The 22,005-nt window shown below is 40.4% G+C and overlaps 1 long non-coding RNA gene across 1 annotated transcript; it reads right to left on the reverse strand.

The window, feature by feature from the left end:
* Positions 1 to 5,172: 5,172 nt before the first annotated feature.
* LOC117081819 lies at positions 5,173 to 21,482 on the reverse strand. The gene is made up of 3 exons (XR_004436343.1): positions 21,379 to 21,482; positions 19,450 to 19,454; positions 5,173 to 5,183 (listed from the first exon to the last, which is right to left on the reverse strand). It is a non-coding gene; the product is annotated as an uncharacterized LOC117081819 (long non-coding RNA).
* Positions 21,483 to 22,005: the final 523 nt, after the last annotated feature.

The following is a 22,005-nucleotide window of genomic DNA, read 5'->3' on the forward strand; positions in this document are numbered from 1 at the left end:
ACAAAAACAGTGATTTCAAGCTGCTCAATCCAAAGAATGGTTTAACTCTATGAGACGAATACAACACATAACAAAGCAGTTGCTCAGAAAGTTTCTCTGCAGGTTTCATTGGAACACGTTTCATTGCTCACCACAAGCCTCCGGGAGTCACTAAATATCCCTTCACAGATATATCAAAGACAGAGTTTCGAAACTCGGCAACATAGAGTAAACATTGACTCTGTGAAGTGAATGCACATATCACAGAGCAGATTCGTGGAACACTTCTTCCTCGATTTTATTTCAGTATATTTCACTATTCACCAGAGTCCTAAATGTGGTCCGAAATATCACTTTTTCGATTTCACAGGAACAGTGTTCAAACACTGCTTTGGGGAATGGAGGTGTAACCCCCTGAGTGGAATGCATCCATCTAAAAGTAGATTCTCATAAATCTTCTATCCAATTTTTATGTGAAGATATCTCCTCTTTAACCATAGGCCTTAATGTGCTCCCTAATGTCCCTTCGGGTATCCATGCATGACGGAGTTTCCAAACTGCATAATATAAGAAAAGTGTTAACTATGCGAGATGAATTAATATATCTGACACAAAGCAGTTTCACAGAAATCTTCTTTCCAGTTTTTGTTTGGAGATATTTCCTTTTTCTCCAGAGCGATCCCTATGCTCCTGAATGTCTTCTGGTAGCTTTTTCTGCAAAAGGGATTCCAGAATGCTCTCTGAGAAGAAAGGTATATTTCTATGACTGGAATGCACATGTCACAAAGCAGCTCCTCAGAAAGCTTCTCTCCAGTTTCAACCTGAAGACATTTCCCTTCTCACCATAAGCCTCAAAGACCTCCAGAATATCCCTTCGCAGTCTATACAAAAACACTCTTATGATACTGCACAATGAACAGAGAAGCTTAACTGTGTGAGCAGAATTCACGTGACACAGAGCAGTTTCACCAAAAGCTTCCTTCCGTTCTCTGTGAGGTTCCTTCTCTTTCAGGATATTCTAAAGAGTGTTTCCAAATGTCCTTTCTCAGATTCCACAGGCAGTGATTTCAAACTGTTGGATCCAAAGAATGATTTAACTCTATGAGATGAATACAAATTTCACAAAAGAGTTGCGCAGAAAGCCTCTCTCCAATTTTAGATGGAAGACATTTCCTTGCTTGTCACAGGCCTCTGTACTATCGCTTCCCAGTATCCTCAAAGACTAATATTCAAACTGGGAAATATAGTGTAAGCTTTAACCCTCTGAAAAGAATGGAGAGGTCATTGAGCAGTTTCATCAGGTGCTTCTTTCTGTTTTTTATTGGACGACGTTTAACTTTTTGCCATAGTCTTCAATGTGCTCTGAATATCACTCTTTTGGTTTTAGAGGAACAGTGTTCAAACTGTGCCTATGAGAAGAAAGTTATAACCCCTGAGTGGAATGCACCAATCACCAAGCAGTTTCTCAGAAAGCTTCTCTCCAGTTTTTATCTGACTATATTTTCTATTTCACCATAGACCGGAATGTGATCCCAAATATCCCTTCACAGATCCATCCACGAGGGAATTTCCAAGCTGCGTAATGTAAAGAAAGCTTCATCTATGTGAGATGAATAATCACAGCAAAAGGGAGAATCACAGAAAGCTTCTTTCCAGTTTTTATCTGAAGTTATTTCCTTTTTCACCATAGTCCTCAATGTGCTCCCGAAGGTCCTTTCGTGGCTCCATCCATGACACTTTCCAAGCTGCGTAGTGAAAGAAAGCTTTATCTATGTGGGATGAGTACACATATTACAGAGTAGTTTCCTAGAAAGCTTCTTTCCAGGTTTTGTCTGAGGCTATTTGTCTTTTCACCATCGGCATCAACATGCTCCGGAATATCGCTTGCTACCTGTTTCTCCAAAAGGGTATCCCCGACGCTGTATGAGAAGAGAGGTACAACACTGTGAGTGGAATGCACAAGTCACAAAGCAGTTCCTCGGAAAGTTTCTCTCCAGTTAAGGTCTGAACATATTTCCTTTTTCACCATAAGCCTCAAAGTGCTTCTGAATATCCCAACACAAGCTAAACATACACAGGGTTAGAAAACTGCTCAATTAAAAGTGAGGCTTAAGTGAGTGAGAGGAATTCAGATGACACAGAGCAGTTTCACAAAAAGCTTCCTTCTGGAGTTTACCTGAGGATATTCCTTTCTCCATATTCGAAGGATCATTCCCAAATGTCCTTCCTCAGATTCCACAGAAACAGTTATTTCACACTGCTCAATCCAAGAATGGTTTAACTCTAAGAGACGAATACACACATCGCAAAGCAGTTGCTCAGAAAGTTTCTCTGCAGCTTTCAGCGGAAGACGTTTCCTTGCTCATCAAATGCCTCCAGCCGTCACTAAATATTCCTTCAAAGATTCTTCAAAGACAGAGTTTCAAACTGGGCATCATAGGGTAAGCGTTTAGTTAGCATACTCATTAACAGAGGGTAAGCATAACTCTGTGAGGTGAATGCACATATCACAGAGCAGATTCTTGGAATGCTTCTTCCTCAATTTTATTTCAGTATATTTCACTATTCGCCATAGTCCTCAACACGCTCCGAAATATCAGTTTTTTGGTTTCACAGGAGCAGTGTTCAAATGCTGCCTTGTGAGAAAAAAGGTATAACCCTCTGAGCTGAATGCATACATCACAAAGTAGTTTCTCAGGAAGCTTCTATCCAGGTTTTATCTGAAGATATCTAATCTTTCTACATAGGTCTGTGTGTGCTCTAGAAGTTCCCTTCGCAGATATGCTCATGATGGAGTTTCCAAACTGTGAAATATAAGAAAAGTTTAAACTATTCGAGATAAACAAATATATCTAACACAAAGCAGTTTCACAGAAACCTTCTTTCCAATTTTTGTCTCAGGACATTTCATTTTCAACATAGCCATCTCTATACTCACGAGTGTCTCTCGGTAGCTTTTTCTCCAAAAGGGATTCCAGAATCCTATAGGAGAGGAAAGGTATATTTCTTTGAATGGAATGCACACGTCACAAAGCAGCTCCTCAGAAAGCTTCTCTCCAGTTTCTATCTGAAGACGTTTCTTTCTCACTCTAAGCCTCAAACCCATCCTGAATATCCTGTCACAGACTAAACAAAAATAGTTTATGATGCTGCTCAATGAAAACAGAAGCTTAAATGTGAGCGGCCTTCACGTGACACAGAGAAGTTTCACCGAAAGCTCCCTTTTTCTTTCTCTCGGGGGTTATTTCTTTTTCAGGATATTCTAAAGAGCATTTCCAAATGTCCTTTCTCAGATTCCACAGAAACAGTGATTTCAAACTGCTCAATCCAAATAATGATTTAACTCTTTGAGATCAATACAAGCATAACAAAAGAGTTGTGCAGAAAGCTTCTCCCCAATTTTCGATGGCAGACATTTCCTTGCTCGACACAAGCCTCCGGTTGCCACATACTATCCCTTCGCAGAACCCTCAGAGGCCGACTTTCAACCTGGGAAATGTAGAGTAAGCTTTAACCTTTGAAAAGAATGGGCATGTCAGAGAGCAGTTTCTTCAAGTGCTTCTTTCTGTTTTTTATTGGACGACGTTTAACTTTTTGCCATAGTCTTCAATGTGCTCCGAATATCACTCTTTTGGTTTTACAGGAACAGTGTTCAAACTGTGCCTTATGAGAAGAATGTTATAACTCCCTGAGTGGAATTCACACATCACCAAGCAGTTTCTCAGAGAGCTTCTCTCCAGTTTTTATCTGACTGTATTCCTATTTCACCATAGGCCCAAATGTGATCCCAATATCCCTTTGTGGATCCATCCCGAGGGAGTTTCCAAGCTGCGTAATGTAAAGAAGCTTCATCTATCTGAGATGAATAAACATAGCAAAAAGCAGATTCACAGAAAGCTTCTTTCCTTTTTTAATCTGAAGATATATGCCTTTTCACCATAGTCCTGAATGAGCGCCTGAAGGTTCCTTCGTGCATCCGTCCATGACAGTTTCCAAGCTGTGTAATGTAAAGAAAGCTTTATCTATGTGAGATGATAACGCATATCACAGAGTAGTTTCCTAGAAAGCTTCTTTCCAATTTTTGGAGAGGCTCTTTCCCTTTTCACCATCAGCATCAACATGCTCCTGAATATCACTTGGTACCTGTTTCTCCAATAGGGTTTACCCGACGCTGTATGAGAAGAGAGGTATAACACTCTAAGTGGAATGCACACGTCACAAAGCAGTTACTCAGAATTCCTCTCTCCAGTTGCAGTCTGAACATATTTCCTTTTTCACGTAAGAATCAATGTGCTCCTGAATATCCCATCACACGCTAAACATACACAGCGTTAGAAAACTCCTTAATGAAAGCAGAGGCTTAATTGAGCCAGAGGAATTTAGACGACACCCAGCAGTTTCACACAAAGCTTCCTTCAGGCTTTTACCTGAGGATATTTCTTTCTCCATCTTCTAAGGATCATTGCCAAATATCCTTCCTCTGATTCCACAAAAACAGTGATTTCAAGCTGCTCAATCCAAAGAATGGTTTAACTCTATGAGACGAATACAACACATAACAAAGCAGTTGCTCAGAAAGTTTCTCTGCAGGTTTCATTGGAACACGTTTCATTGCTCACCACAAGCCTCCGGGAGTCACTAAATATCCCTTCACAGATATATCAAAGACAGAGTTTCGAAACTCGGCAACATAGAGTAAACATTGACTCTGTGAAGTGAATGCACATATCACAGAGCAGATTCGTGGAACACTTCTTCCTCGATTTTATTTCAGTATATTTCACTATTCACCAGAGTCCTAAATGTGGTCCGAAATATCACTTTTTCGATTTCACAGGAACAGTGTTCAAACACTGCTTTGGGGAATGGAGGTGTAACCCCCTGAGTGGAATGCATCCATCTAAAAGTAGATTCTCATAAATCTTCTATCCAATTTTTATGTGAAGATATCTCCTCTTTAACCATAGGCCTTAATGTGCTCCCTAATGTCCCTTCGGGTATCCATGCATGACGGAGTTTCCAAACTGCATAATATAAGAAAAGTGTTAACTATGCGAGATGAATTAATATATCTGACACAAAGCAGTTTCACAGAAATCTTCTTTCCAGTTTTGTTTGGAGATATTTCCTTTTTCTCCAGAGCGATCCCTATGCTCCTGAATGTCTTCTGGTAGCTTTTTCTGCAAAAGGGATTCCAGAATGCTCTCTGAGAAGAAAGGTATATTTCTATGACTGGAATGCACATGTCACAAAGCAGCTCCTCAGAAAGCTTCTCTCCAGTTTCAACCTGAAGACATTTCCCTTCTCACCATAAGCCTCAAAGACCTCCAGAATATCCCTTCGCAGTCTATACAAAAACACTCTTATGATACTGCACAATGAACAGAGAAGCTTAACTGTGTGAGCAGAATTCACGTGACACAGAGCAGTTTCACCAAAAGCTTCCTTCCGTTCTCTGTGAGGTTCCTTCTCTTTCAGGATATTCTAAAGAGTGTTTCCAAATGTCCTTTCTCAGATTCCACAGGCAGTGATTTCAAACTGTTGGATCCAAAGAATGATTTAACTCTATGAGATGAATACAAATTTCACAAAAGAGTTGCGCAGAAAGCCTCTCTCCAATTTTAGATGGAAGACATTTCCTTGCTTGTCACAGGCCTCTGTACTATCGCTTCCCAGTATCCTCAAAGACTAATATTCAAACTGGGAAATATAGTGTAAGCTTTAACCCTCTGAAAAGAATGGAGAGGTCATTGAGCAGTTTCATCAGGTGCTTCTTTCTGTTTTTTATTGGACGACGTTTAACTTTTTGCCATAGTCTTCAATGTGCTCTGAATATCACTCTTTTGGTTTTAGAGGAACAGTGTTCAAACTGTGCCTATGAGAAGAAAGTTATAACCCCTGAGTGGAATGCACCAATCACCAAGCAGTTTCTCAGAAAGCTTCTCTCCAGTTTTTATCTGACTATATTTTCTATTTCACCATAGACCGAATGTGATCCCAAATATCCCTTCACAGATCCATCCACGAGGGAATTTCCAAGCTGCGTAATGTAAAGAAAGCTTCATCTATGTGAGATGAATAATCACAGCAAAAGGGAGAATCACAGAAAGCTTCTTTCCAGTTTTTATCTGAAGTTATTTCCTTTTTCACCATAGTCCTCAATGTGCTCCCGAAGGTCCTTTCGTGGCTCCATCCATGACACTTTCCAAGCTGCGTAGTGAAAGAAAGCTTTATCTATGTGGGATGAGTACACATATTACAGAGTAGTTTCCTAGAAAGCTTCTTTCCAGTTTTGTCTGAGGCTATTTGTCTTTTCACCATCGGCATCAACATGCTCCGGAATATCGCTTGCTACCTGTTTCTCCAAAAGGGTATCCCCGACGCTGTATGAGAAGAGAGGTACAACACTGTGAGTGGAATGCACAAGTCACAAAGCAGTTCCTCGGAAAGTTTCTCTCCAGTTAAGGTCTGAACATATTCCTTTTTCACCATAAGCCTCAAAGTGCTTCTGAATATCCCAACACAAGCTAAACATACACAGGGTTAGAAAACTGCTCAATTAAAAGTGAGGCTTAAGTGAGTGAGAGGAATTCAGATGACACAGAGCAGTTTCACAAAAAGCTTCCTTCTGGAGTTTACCTGAGGATATTCCTTTCTCCATATTCGAAGGATCATTCCCAAATGTCCTTCCTCAGATTCCACAGAAACAGTTATTTCACACTGCTCAATCCAAGGAATGGTTTAACTCTAAGAGACGAATACACACATCGCAAAGCAGTTGCTCAGAAAGTTTCTCTGCAGCTTTCAGCGGAAGACGTTTCCTTGCTCATCAAATGCCTCCAGCCGTCACTAAATATTCCTTCAAAGATTCTTCAAAGACAGAGTTTCAAACTGGGCATCATAGGGTAAGCGTTTAGTTAGCATACTCATTAACAGAGGGTAAGCATAACTCTGTGAGGTGAATGCACATATCACAGAGCAGATTCTTGGAATGCTTCTTCCTCAATTTTATTTCAGTATATTTCACTATTCGCCATAGTCCTCAACACGCTCCGAATATCAGTTTTTTGGTTTCACAGGAGCAGTGTTCAAATGCTGCCTTGTGAGAAAAAAGGTATAACCCTCTGAGCTGAATGCATACATCACAAAGTAGTTTCTCAGGAAGCTTCTATCCAGGTTTTATCTGAAGATATCTAATCTTTCTACATAGGTCTGTGTGTGCTCTAGAAGTTCCCTTCGCAGATATGCTCATGATGGAGTTTCCAAACTGTGAATATAAGAAAAGTTTAAACTATTCGAGATAAACAAATATATCTAACACAAAGCAGTTTCACAGAAACCTTCTTTCCAATTTTTGTCTCAGGACATTTCATTTTCAACATAGCCATCTCTATACTCACGAGTGTCTCTCGGTAGCTTTTTCTCCAAAAGGGATTCCAGAATCCTATAGGAGAGGAAAGGTATATTTCTTTGAATGGAATGCACACGTCACAAAGCAGCTCCTCAGAAGCTTCTCTCCAGTTTCTATCTGAAGACGTTTCTTTCTCACTCTAAGCCTCAAACCCATCCTGAATATCCTGTCACAGACTAAACAAAAATAGTTTATGATGCTGCTCAATGAAAACAGAAGCTTAAATGTGAGCGGCCTTCACGTGACACAGAGAAGTTTCACCGAAAGCTCCCTTTTTCTTTCTCTCGGGGGTTATTTCTTTTTCAGGATATTCTACAGAGCGTCTCCAAATGTCCTTTCTCAGATTCCACCGAAACAGTGATTTCAAACTGCTCAATTCAAATAATGATTTAGCTTTTGAGTTGAATACAAACATCACAAAACACTTGCGCAGAAAGCTTCTCTCCAATTTTCGATGGGAGACATTTCCTTGCTAGACACAGGCCTCCGGTTGCCACTTACTATCCCTTTGCAGAACCCTAAGAGGCCGACTTTCAACCTGGGAAATGTAGAGTAAGCTTTAACCCTTTGAAAAGAATGGGCATGTCAGAGAGCAGTTTCTTCGAGTGCTTCTTTCTGTTTTTTATTGGAAGACATTTCACTTTTTGCCATAGTCTTCAATGTGCTCCCAATATCACTCTTTCGGTTTTACAGGAACAGTGTTCAAACTGTGACTTATGTGAAGAACATTAAAACTCCCTGAGTGGAATACACGCATCACCAAGCAGTTTCTCAGAAAGCTTCTCTGCAGTTTTTATCTGACTATATTCCTACTTGACCATAGCCCCGAATGTGATCCCAAATATCCCTTCGTGGATCCATCCACGAGGGAATTTCCAAGCTGCGTAAGGTAAAGTAAGCTTCATCTATTTGAGAAGAATAAGCATAGAAAAAAGCAGATTCACAGAAAGCTTCTTTCCTTTTTTTATCTGAAGATATTTCCTTTTTCACCACAGTCCGGAGTGTGCTCCCGAAATTCCCTTCATGGATTCGTCCATGACAGTTTTCAAGCTGTGTAATGTAAGGAAACTTTTGTCTCTGTGAGATGATTACACATATGACAGACTAGTTTCCTAGAATGCTTCTTTCCAGGTTTTGTCTGAGGCTATTTCCCTTTTCATCATCGGCATCAACATGCTCCCGAATATCACTTGGTACCTGTTTCTCAAAAAGGGTTTCCCCGACGCTGTATGAGAAGAGAGGTATAACACTGTCAGTGGAATGCACACATCACAAAGCAGTTCCTCGGAAAGCTTCTCTCCAATTTCGGTATGAACATATTTCCATTTTCACCGTAAGCCTCATTGTGCTCCTGAATATCCCATCACACGCTAAACATACACAGGTTTACAAAAGTGTTCAATGAAAAGAGAGGCTTAACTGAGCGAGAGGAATTAAGATGACACAGAGCAGTTCACCGAAAGCTTCCTACACGATTTTTCCTGAGGATATTTCTTTCTCCATGTTCTAAGGATCCTTCCCAAACGTCCTTCCTCAGATTCCACAAAAACAGTGATTTCAATCTGCTCAATCCAAAGAATGGTTTAAATCTATGAGATGAATGCACACATCACAAAGCAGTTGCTCAGAAAGTTACTCTGCAGGTTTCAGGGCAAGATGTTTCCTTGCTCACTGCAAGCCTCCGGGCGTCACTAAATATTCCTCCACAGATTCTTCAAAGACAGAATTTCGAAACTGGCCAATATAGAGTAAGCATAAATTCTATGAAGTGAACGCATATATCAGAGAGCAGATTCTTGGAACGCTTCTTCCTAGATTTTATTTCAGTATATATCACTGTTTGCCATAGTCTTCATTGTGCTTCGAAATATCACTTTTTCGGTTACACAGAAACAGTGTTTAAACACTGCCTTGTGAGAAAAGTGGTATAACTCCCTGAGCAGAATGCATAGATTACAAGTAGTTCCTCAGAAAGCTTCTATCCAATTTTTATCTGGAGATATCTCCTCTTTAACTGTAGGCCTGAATGTGCTCCCGAATGTCCCTTCGCAAATTCGTGATTGATGGAGTTTTCAAACCATGTAATATAAAAAAGGTTTGAACTATGAGGATATTTCCTTTTTCCCCATAGCCATCCCTATACTCCCGAATGTCTCTTGGTAGCTTTTTCTCCAAAAGGGATTCTGGAATCCTCTAGGAGAAGAAAGGTTTATTTCTGTGAGTGGAATGCACACGTCACAAAGCAGCTCCTCAGAAAGCTTCTCTCCAGTTTTTATCTGAAGACGTTTCCTTTCTCACTGTAACTCTCAAATCGCTCCTGAATATCCCTTCACTGTCTAAACAAAAATAGTGTTATGATACAGCTCAATGGAAAGAGAAGCTTAACTGTGTGACCGGAATTCACGTGACACACAGCAGGTTCACAGAAAGCTTCCTTCTGGTTTCTCTCTGACTTTTGTCTTCTTCAGGATATTCTAAAGAGTGTCTCCAAATGTCCTTTCTCAGATTCCACAGAAACAGTGATTTCAAACTGCTCAATCCAAATAATGATTTAACTCTATGAGATGAACACAAACATCACAAAAGTGTTGTGCAGAAAGCTTCTCTCCAATTTTCGATGGGAGATATCTCCTTGCTCGACACAGGCCTCCGGTTGACATTTACTATCCCTTCTCAGAACACTCAGAGGCCGACTTTCAAACTGGGAAATGTAGAGTAAGCTTTAAGCCTGGGAAAAGAATGGGCAGGTCAGAGATCAGTTTCCTCGAGTGCTTCTTTCTGTTTTTTATTGGACGACATTTCGCTTTTTGCATAGTCTTCAATGAGCTCCGACTATCACTGTTTTGGTTTCACAGGAACAGTGCTCAAACTGCGCCATATGAGAAGAACATTAGAACTCCCAGAGGGAAATACACACATCACAAAGCAGTTTCTCAGAAAGCTTCCCTCCAGTTTTTATCTGACTATATTTCCTGTTTGACCATAGGCCCGAATGTGATCCCAAATATCCCTCCGTGGATCCATCCATGAGGGAGTTTACAAGCTGCGTAATGTAAAGAAAGCTTCATCTATGTGAGAAGAATAAACGTAGAAAAAAGCAGATTCACAGGAAGCTTCTTTCCAGTTTTTATCTGAAGATATTTCCTTTTTCACCATAGTCATGAGTGTGCTCCGGAAAGTCCCTTCGTGGATCCGTCCGTGACAATTTTCAAGCTGTGTAATGTAAGGAAACCTTTATCTCTGTGAGATGATTACACGTATCACAGAGTAGTTTCCTAGAAAGCTTCTTTCCAGGTTTTGTCTGAGGCTATTTCCCTCTTCATCATCGGCATCAACATGCTCCCGAATATCACTTGGTACCTCTTTTTCCAAAAGGGTTTACCCGACGCTGCATGAGAAGAGAATTATAACACTGTGTGTGGAATGCAGACGTCACAAAGCAGTTCCTCGGAAAGCTTCTCTCGAGTTTCGGTCTGAACATATTTCCTTTTTCACCATAAGCCTCAATGTGCTCCCGAATGTTCCATCACACGCTAAACATATATAGGGTTATAAAACTACTCAACATAAGGAGAGGCTTAACTAAGCGAGAGGAATTAAGACGACACAGTAGTTTCACAGAAATCTTCCTTCTGGATTTTACCTGAGCATATTTCTTTCTCCATGTTCTAAGGATCTTTCCCAAATGTCCTTCCTCAGATTCCACAAAACAGTGATTTCAATCTGCTCAATCCAGAGAACAGTTTAACTCTATGAGGTGAATACACACATCACAAAGCAGTTGCTCAGAATGTTACTCTGCAGGTTTCATTGGAAGGTGTTTCCTTGCTCACCACAAGCCTCCGGACGTCACTAAATATCCCTTCACAGATTCTTCAAAGACAGAATTCCGAAATCGGGCAACATAGAGTAAGCATAAATGCTGTGAAGTGAATGCACATATCAGAGAGCAGATTCTTGGAACACTTTTTCTCGATTTTATTTCAGTATATTTCATTATTTGCCATAGTCCTCAGTGTGCTCCGAAATATCACTTTTTCAGTTATACAGGAACAGTGTTTAAACACTGCCTTGAGAGAAAAGAAGTATAACTCCTGAGCGGAATGCATACATCAGAAGTAGTTTCTCACGAAGCTTTTATCCAGTTTTTATCTGAAGATATATCCTCTTTCACCGTAGGCCTGAATGTGCTCCCGAATGTCCCTTTGCAAATTCGTGCATGAAGGAGTTTCCAAACTGCGTAATATAAGAAAGGTTTGAACTATGCGAGATTAATAGATATATCTAACATGAAGCAGTTTCACAGTAAGCTTCTTTCCAGTTCTGTCTGTGGATACATTCTTTTTCACCATAGCCATCCCTCTACTCCCGAATGTCTTCTGGTAGCTTTTTCTCCAAAATGGATTCCAGAATCCTCTAGGAGAAGAAAGCTATATTTCTGTGAGTGGAATGCACACATCACAAAGCAGCTCCTTAGAAGGGTTCTCTACAATTTCTATCTGAAGTCATTTCCTGTCCCACCGTAAGCCTCAAAGCGTTCCTGAATATCCCTATGCAGACTAAACAAAAACAGTGTTATGATACAGCTCAATGAAAAGAGAAGCTTAACTGTTTGAGTGGAATTCATGTGACACAGAGCAGTTTCACAGACAGCTCCCTTTTGGTTTCTCTCTGAGGTTATTTCTTTTTCAGGATATTCTAAAGAGCGTTTCCATATGTGCTTTCTCAGATTCCACAGAAACAGTCATTTCAAACTGCTCAATCCAAAGAATGATTTAACTCTATCACAAAAGAGTTGCACACAAGGCTTCTATCTGACTTTCGATGGAAGACATTTCCTTGCCTCACACAGGCCTCTGGTCACCATTTACTATCCCTTCACAGAACCCTCAAAGAACGAGTTTCAAACTGGGAAGTGTAGAGTAAGCTATAACCCTGTGAAATGAGTGGACATGTCAGAGAGCAGTTTCTTTGAGTGCTTCTTTCTGTTTTTTATTGGACGACATTTCACTTTTTACCATTGACTTCAATGTGCTGCGAATATCACTCTTTCAGATTTACAGGAACAGTGTTCAAACTGTGCCTCATGAGAAGAAAGTTAAAACTCCCTGAGTGGAATGCACACACCACCAAGCAGTTTCTCAGAAAGCTTCCCTCCAGTTTTTTTCTGACTCCATTTCGTCTTTCACCATAGGCCCGAATGTGATCCCAAATATCCCTTCGCGGATCCATCCACGAGGGAGTTTCCAAGGTGTGAAATGTAAAAAAGGCTTCATGTATGTGAGATGAATAAACATAGCAAAAAGCAGATTCACAGAAAGCTTCTTTACTGTTTTTATCTGAAGATATTTCCTTTTTCAACATAGTGCTGAATGTGCTCCCAAGGGTCCCTTCGTGGATCCATCCATGACAGTCTCCAAGCTGCATAACATAAAAAAGCTTTATTTATGTGAGATGATTACACATACCACAGTGTAGTTTCCTAGAAAGCTTCTTTCCAGTTTTTGTCTGATGCTATTTCCCGTTCCACCTTCAGCATCAACATACTCCTGAATATCACTTGACACCTGTTTCTCCAAAAGGGTTGCCCCGACGCTGTATCAGAAGAGAGGTATAACACTGTGACTGGAATGCACACGTCACAAAGCAGTTCCTCGGAAAGCTTCTCTCCAGTTTCGTTCTGAACATATTTCCTTTTTATCGTTAACCTCAAAGTCCTCCCGAAATACCCATCAAGTGCTAAACATACACAAGGCTAGAAAACTGATCAATGAAAAGAGAGGTTTATCTGAGTGAGAGGAATTAAGATGACACAGAGCAGTTTCACAGAAAGCCTCCTTCTGGATTTTACCTGAGGATATTTCTTTCTCCATATTCTAAGGATCGTTCCCAAATGTCATTACTCAGATTCCACAAAAACAGTTATTTCACACTGCTCAATCCAAAGAATGGTTCAACTCTAGGAGTGGAATACACACGTCGCAAAGCAATTGCTCAGAACGATTCTCTGCAGATTTCATTGGAAGATGTTTACTGGCTCACCACAAGCCTCCGGGCGTCACTAAATATCCCTTCACAGATTCTTCAAAGACACCGTTTCGAAACTGGGCAACATAGAGTAAGCGTTAACCCTGTGAAGTGAATGCACATATCAGAGAGCAGATTCTTGGAATGCTTCTTCCTCGATTTTATGTCAGTATATTTCACCAGTCGCCATAGTCCTCAATGCGTTCCAAAATATCACATGTTTGGTTTCACAGGAACAGTGTTAAAACACTGCCTGGTGAGAAAAGAGGTAAAATTCCCTGAGTGGAATGCGTACATCACAAGGTAGTTTCTCAGAAAGCTTCTATCCAGCTTTTATCTGAAGATATCCCCTCTCTCACCATAGGCCTGAATGTGCTCCCGAACTTCCCTTCGTGCATCTGTGCATGACGGAGTTTCCAAACTACATAATATAATTGAAGTTTTAACTATGCTAGATGAATAAGTATATTTAACACAAAACAGTTTCACAGATATCTTCTTACCAGTTTTTGTCTGATGATATTTCCTTTTTCACCGTAGCCTTTCCTATAATCCCGAATGTCTCTTGGTAGCTTTTTCTCCACAAGGGATTCCGGAATCCTCTAGGAGAAGAAAGGTATATGTCTGTGAGTGGAGTGCACACGTCACAAAGAGCTCCTCAGAAAACTTCTCTCCAGTTTCTATCTGAAGATGTTTCTTTTCTCACTGTAAGCCTCAAAGCCCTCCAGAATATCCCTTTGCAGACTAAAGAAAAACAGTGTTATGATACAGCTCAATGAAAAAAGAAGCTTAACTGTGTGAACGGAATTCACGTGACACAGAGCAGTTTCACAGAAACCTTCCTTCTCTTTTCTCTCTGAGCTTATTTCTTTTTCAGGATATTCTAAAAAGCGTTTCAAAATGTCCTTTCTCAGATTCCACAGAAAAAGTGATTTCAAACTGCTTAATCCAAAGAATGATTTAACTCTATGAGATGAATACAAACATCACAAAAAAAGGTGGGCAGAAAGCGTCTCTCTGATTTTCGGTGGAAGACATTTCCTTGCCTCAAACAGTCCTCCGGTCGCCACTAATTATCACTTCGCTGAAACCTCAAAGACCGACATTCAAACTGGGAAATGTAGAGTAAGCTTTAAACCTGTGAAAAGAATGGATATGTCAGAAAGCAGTTTCTTAGAGTGCTTCTTTCTGTTTTTTATTGGACGACATTTCACTTTTTGCCATAGTCTTCAATATGCTCTGAATATCACTCTTTTGGTTTTACAGGAACAGTGTTCAAACTGTGCCTTATGAGAAGAAAGTTATAACTCCCTGAGTGGAATGCACACATAACCAAGGAATTTCTTAGAAAGATTCTGTCCACTTTTTTTCTGACTATATATCCTATTTCACCATAGGCCCGAATGTGATCCCAAATATCCCTTTTCAGATACATCCACAACGGAGTTTCCAAGCTGTGTAATGTAAAGAAAGCTTCATCTATGTGAGATGAATAAACATAGCAAAAATAAGATTCACAGAAAGCTTCTTTCCAGTTTTAATCTGAAGACATTTTCTTTTTCAGCACAGTCCAGAATGTGCTCCGGAAAGTCCCTTTGTGGATGCGTCCTTGAGAGTTTCCAAGCTGCATAATGTAAAGAAAGCTGTATCTATGTGAGATGATTACAGATATCACAGAGTAGTTTCCTATAAAGCTTCTTTCCAGTTTTTGTCTGAGGCTATTTCCCTTTTCACCATCAGCATCAACATGCTCCGGAATATCACTTTGTACCTGTTTCTCCAAAAAAATCTGCATGATGCTGTATGAGAAGAGAGGTATAGCACTGTGACTGGAATGCAGACGTCACAAAGCAGTTCCTCAGAAAGCTTCCTTCCAGTTTCGGTCTGAACGTATTTCCTTTTTCACCATTAGCCTCATCGTGCTCCCGTATATCCCATCACACGCTAAACATACACAGGGCTAGAAAACTGCTCAGAAAAAGAGAGGTTTCCTGAGTGAGAGGAATTAAGACGACACAGAGCAGTTTCACAGAAAGCTTCCTTCTGGATTTTACTTGAGGATATTTCTTTCTCCATATTCTAAGGATCGTTCCCAAATGTCCTTCCTCAGATTCCACAAAAACAGTGATTTCAAGCTTTTCATTCCAAAGAATGGTTTAACTAGATGAGACGAATACAAGCATTGTAAAGCAGTTGCTCAGAACCTTTCCCTACTGTTTCATTGGAACACATTTCCTCGCTCACCACAAGCCTTCGGGCGTCACTAAATATCCCTTCACAGATTCTTCAAAGACAGAGTTTTGAAACTGGGGCCACATAGAGCAAACATTAACTCTGTGAAGTCAATGCACATAACAGAGAGCTGCTTCTTGGAATGATTCTTCCTTGATTTTATTTGAGTATATTGCACTATTCGCCATAGTCCTCAATGTGTTCCGAAATATCACATTTTCGGTTTCACAGGAAAAGTGTTCAAACGCTGCCCGGTGAGAAAAGAGGTATAACGCCCTGAGTATAATGCATACATCACAAAGTAGTTTCTCAGAAACTTCTATCCAGTTTTTATCTGAAGATATCTCTTCTTTCACTGTAGACCTGAATGTGCTCCCAAACATCCCTTCGCAGATCTGTGCACGACGGAGTTTCCAAACTGCATAATATAATTGAAGTTTCAACTATGCGAGATGATTAAATATGTCTAACACAAAGCAGTTTCACAGAAATCTTTCCAGTTTTTGTCTGAGGATATTTCCTTTTTCACAATAGTCGTCGCTATACTCCCAAATATCTCATGGTAGCTTTTTCTCCAAAAGGGATTCCGGAATCCTCTAGGAGAAGAAAGGTATATTTCTATGAGTGTAATGCACATGTCACAAAGCAGTTCCTCAGAGAGCTTCTCTTCAGTTTCAATCTGAAGATGTTTCCTTTCTCAGTGTAAGCCTCAAAGCCCTACAGAGTGTCCCTTTGCAGACTAAACAAAAACAGTGTTATGATACTACTCAATGAAAAGAGAAGTTTAACTGTGTGAGCGGAATTCACGTGACACAGAGTAGTTTCACAGAAAGCTTCCTTCTGGTTTCTCTCTGAGGTTATTTCTTTTTCAGGAAAATCTAAAGAGCGTTTCCAAATGTCCTTTCTCAGATTCCACAGAAACAGTGATTTCCAACTGCTCAATGCAAAGAATGATTTAACTCTATGAGATGAATACAAACATCACAAAAGATTTGCGCAGAAAGCTTCTCTCCAATTTTTCATGGAAGACATTTCCTTGCCTCAAACAGGCCTCTGGTTGCCACTTACTATCCCTTCAGAGAACCCTCAAACATCATCTTTCAAACTGGGAAATATAGAGTAAGGTTTAACCCTTTGAAAATAATTGACATGACTGACAGCAGTTTCTTCGAGTGCTTCTTTCTGTTTTTTATTGGACGACATTTCACTTTTTGCCATACTTCAATGTGCTCCGAATATCACTCTTTTGGTTTTACAGGAACAGTGTTCAAACTGCGCCATATGAGAAGAACATTAGAACTCCCAGAGGGGAATGCACATAGTCCAGAATGTGCTCCCGAAGGTCCCTTCATGAATCCTTCCCTGACAGTTTCCAAGCTGCGTAATGTAAAGCAAGCTTTATGTATGTTAGATGATTACAGATCACAGAGTAGTTTCCTAGAAAGCTTCTTTTCAGTTTTTGTCTGAGGCTATTTCCCTTTCCACCATAGGCATCAACACGCTCCTGAATATCACCTGGTACCTGTTTCATCAAATGGGTTTCCCCGAGTCTGTGTCAGAAGAGAGATATAACACGGTGACTGGAATTCACACGTCACAAAGCAGTTCCTCACAAAGCTTCTCTCCAGTTTTGGTCTGAACATATTTCCTTTTTCAACATTAGCCTCAAAGTGCTTCCAAATATCCCATCACACGCAAAACATACACAGGGCTAGAAAACTGCTCAATGAAAAGAGAGGCTCTCTGAGCGAGAGGAATTATGACGACACAGAGCAATTTCACAGAAAACCTCGTTCTGGATTTTACCTGAGGATATTTCTTTCTCCATATTCTAAGGGCCGTTTCCAAATGTCCTTGTTCAGATTCCACAAAAACAGTGATTTCATGCTGCTCAATTCAAAGAATGGTGTAACCCTATGAGGCGAATACATACATCGCAAAGCAGTTGCTCAGAACGTTCTTCTGCAGGTTTCATCAGAGGAGGTTTCCTCGCTCACCAGAAGCCCCGTGCGTCACTAAATATCCCTTCACAGATTCTTCAAAGACAGAGTTTCAAAACTGGGCAACATATAGTAAGCATTAACTCTGCGAAATGAATGCGCATATCAGAGAGCAGATTCTTGGACGCTTCTTCCTCAATTTTATTTCAGTATATTTCACTACTCGCCATAGTCCTCAACAAGTTCTGAAATATCATCTTTTCGGTTTCACAGGAACAGTGTTCCAACACTGCATTGTGAGAAGAGAGGTATAACTCCCTGAGTGGAATGCATACATCACAAAGTAGTTTCTCAGAAAGCTTCTATCCAGTTTTTATCTGAAGATACCTCCTCTTTCACTGTAGGCCTGAATGTGCTCCCGAACTTCCCTACATGGATCCATGCATGAAGGAGTTTCCACGCTGCATAATAAAAGAAATGTTTAACCATGGAAGATGAATAAATATATCTAACACAAAGCAGTTTCACAGAAATCTTCTTTCCAGTTTTTATCTGAGGATATTTCCTTTTTCACCATAGCCTTACCTATACTCACGAATGTCTTTTGGTACCTCTTTCCCCAAAAGGGTTTCTAGAATCCTTTATGAGAAGAAAGGTATATTTCTTTGAGTGGAATGCACACGTCACAAAGCAGCTCCTCGCAAAGCTTCTCTCCAGTTTCTATCTGTAGACGATTCCTTTCTCACTGTAAGCCTCAAAATACTCCAGAATATCCCTTCAGAGACTAAACAAAAACAGTGTTATGATACAGCTCAATGAAAAGAGAAGCTTAACTGTGTGAGCAGAATTCACGTGACATAGAGCAGTTTCACAGAAAGCTTCCTTCTTGTTTCTCTCTGATGTTATTTCTTTTTCAGGATATTCTAAAGAGCATTTTGAAATGTCCTTTCTCAGATTCCACAGAAACAGTGATTTCAAACTACTCAATGCAAAGTATGATTTAATTGTATGAGGTGAATTAAACATCACAAAATAGTTGCACAGAAACTTTCTCTCCGATTTTCGATGGAAGACATTTCCTTGCCTCACATAGGCCTCCGGTTGCCTCTTACTATCCCTTCACAGAACCCTCAAACACCACCTTTCAAACTGTGGAATATAGCGTAAGGTTTAATGCTGTGGAAAGAATGGACACGTCGGAGAGCAGTTTCTTCGAGTGCTTCTTTCTGTTTTTATTGGACGACATTTCACTTTTTGCCATAGTCTTCAATTTGCTCTGAATATCACTTTTTTGGTTTCACAGGAACTGTGTTCAAATTGTGCCTTATGAGAAGAAAGTTATAACTCCCTGAGTGGAATGCACACATTACCAAGTAGTTTCTCAGAAAGCTTCTCTCCAGTTTTTATCTGACTATGTTTGCTACTTCACCATAGGCCCTAATGTGATCCCAATTATCCCTTCATGTATCCATCCACAGGGGAGTTTCCACATTCGTAATGTAAAAAAAGCTTCATGTATGTGAGATGAATAAACATAGCAAAAAGCAGATTCACAGAAAGCTTCTTTCCAGTTTTTATCTGAAAATATATCCTTTCTCACTGTAGTCCATAATATGCTCCCGAAGGTCGCTCCGTGGATCCTTCCATGACAGTTTTCAAGCTGCGTAATGTAAACAAGGCTTTATCTATGTGAGATGATTACAGGTATCAGAGAGTAGTTTCCTAGAAAGCTTCTTTCCAGTTTTTGTCTGAGGCTATTCCCCTTTTCACCATCGGCATCAACATGCTCCCGAATATCACTTGGTACCTGTTTCTACAAAAGGGTTTCCCCGATGCTGTATGAGAAGGGAGGTATAACACGGTGACTGGAATGCACACGTCACAAAGCAGTTCCTCGGAAAGCTTCTCTCCAGTTTCGTTCTGAACATATTTTCTTTTTCACCATAAGCCTCAAAGATCTCCCAAATATCCCATCACACGCAAAACATACACAGGGGTATAAAACTACTATAAGTAAGGGGAGGCTTAACCAAGCAAGAAGAATTAAGACGACACAGAGTAGTTTCACAGAAAGCTTCCTTCTGGATTTTACCTGAGGTTATTTCTTTCTCCATGTTCTAAGGATCGTTCCCAAATATCCTTCCTCAGATTCCACAAAGACAGTGATTTCAAGCTGCTCAATCCAATTAATGGTTTAACTCTATGAGACGAATACAAACATTGGAAAGCAGTTGCTCACAACGTTTCTCTGCAGGTTTCATCAGAAGACGTTTCCTGGCTCATCACAAGCCTCTGGGCGTCACTAAATATCCCTTCACAGATTCTTTAAAGACAGAGTTTCCAAACTGGGCAACATAGAGTATGCATTAACCCTGTGAAGTGAATGCACATATCAGAGAGCAGATTCCTGGAACGCTTCTTCCTCGATTTTTATTTCAGTATAATTCACTATTTGCCGTAGTTCTCAATGCATTCCAAAATATCCCTTTTTCGGTTTCACAGGAACAGTGTTGAAACACTGCCTTGTGAGAAAAGAGGTATAACTCCCTGAGTGGAATGCATACATCACAAAGTAGTTTCTCACAAAGCTTCTATCCAGTTTTTTTCTGAAGATATCTCCTCTTTCACCATAGGCCTGAATGAGCTCCTGAATGTCGCTTCGTGTATTTCTGCATTACGGAGTTTCCAAACTGCATAATGTAATTAAAGATTTAACTATGCGAGACCATTAAATATATCTAACACAAAGCAGTTTCACAGAAATCTTCTTTCCAGATTTTGTCTGAGGATATTTCCTTTTTTACCATAGTCATCACTATACTCCCGAATATCTTTTGGTAGCTTTTTCTCCAAAAAGATCTTCCAGAATCCTCTAGGTGAAGAAAGGTGTTTCTGTGAGTGGAATGCACACGTCACAAAGCAGCTCCCCAGAAATCTCCATTCCAGTCTCTATCTGAAGGCTTTTCCTTTCACACTGTAAGCATTAAAGCCCTCCAGAATATTGCTTCGCAGACTAAATAAAAAGATTGTTATGATATGTCCGGAGCCATGAGGCCTGGAATTAGTCGACCTCTGCTGCTTAATCTCCATAAAGCAGAGACAAGATGGCACATTTCCGGGTTCTTCATTACAAACCTTTCCCGCGTGCTTGCAAACAGTTCCCGCATGCGCACAAACATTTCCCGAGCATGCGCAAACATTTTCCGCACCCAGGAAGATATGCAACCTATGGCACAGGGGCGATCCTGCGCCTGGGAAAATTACCAACCAACGGCGCAGGCGCAATTGTAATTGAGAAAACCCGTCCCCCCGTAACCGCCCTGGCCCAACCTCTTCCCCTGCCAGCCTATATAAGGCATTGCACCGCCACCATTAAACGAGACTTGATCAGGCTCTTTTTCTTGTCTCCATTTCTCGTGTTTTCTTGTCTCCTCCATTCCCACTCCCCCTTCCAGGCTCCGTTCAACTGTCCTGCAGGTCGGGATATGTGGCACCCAAACAGGGACCTGGACACGGGGGAAGAAGTGAGGAAGAAGGCACTAAAGTTTGTCAAAAGTAAAAGTGGAAGAAATTCCTCTGGACGTCATGGGAACCTGCCGCGTTGGAACCAGAGGTAAGTAACAGTGTCTGATTATGGGACAAGAATTGAGCCAACATCAGATTTATGTAGGGCAGTTAAAAGAGGCCCTAAAAACAAGAGGAGTAAGGGTTAAAAGTAATGATTTTTTTAAATTTTTTGATTTTGTAAAAGATACCTGCCCTTGGTTTCCACAAGAGGGAACCATTGACATAAAGAGATGGCGTAGTGTGGGAGATTGTTTTCAAGATTACTATAGTACTTTTGGACCAGAAAAGGTTCCGATAACAGCCTTTTCTTATTGGAATCTGATCAAATATATAATAGATAGAAAGGAAAAAGAAAAAGATCCTGAGGTAATGGCGGTGGTTACTCAGACTGAGAAAATATTAAGAGGCAGCTCACAAACCAACCTCGAAAAATCCACACCTAACAAAGAAATAGACCTTATATCACTACAAAGCGACGAGGAAGAGGCTGGGGTCCCCTCAATAACAAATATAGAAACATCACATAAGGAAAAGGCCAAAAAATACCCAGTTTTACCTACAACTTATGAAAACAAAAGTAAAAATAACCTTAACGCTTCAGAAGTAGACTTGGATAATTTAGAGGAAGAGGCAGCAAAATATCATAATTCTGACTGGCCACAAACTCTTACTTATCCCCCTCCCTATAATAAGGCTTCTGTCCCTGCAGTTATGGCAGTAATAGACCCAAAAGAGGAGCTTAGAGAAAAAATTGCAGAACATGAAGAGCAAATAAAGCTCGAATAACTACATCAGTCTTTAATCACTAGATTGCAGAAATTAAGGACAGGAAGTGAGAGCATTCAATAC

The sequence above is a fragment of the Trachypithecus francoisi genome, unplaced genomic scaffold, assembly GCF_009764315.1.
Source record: "Trachypithecus francoisi isolate TF-2019V2 unplaced genomic scaffold, Tfra_2.0 Contig00254, whole genome shotgun sequence".
Lineage (NCBI taxonomy): Eukaryota > Metazoa > Chordata > Mammalia > Primates > Cercopithecidae > Trachypithecus > Trachypithecus francoisi.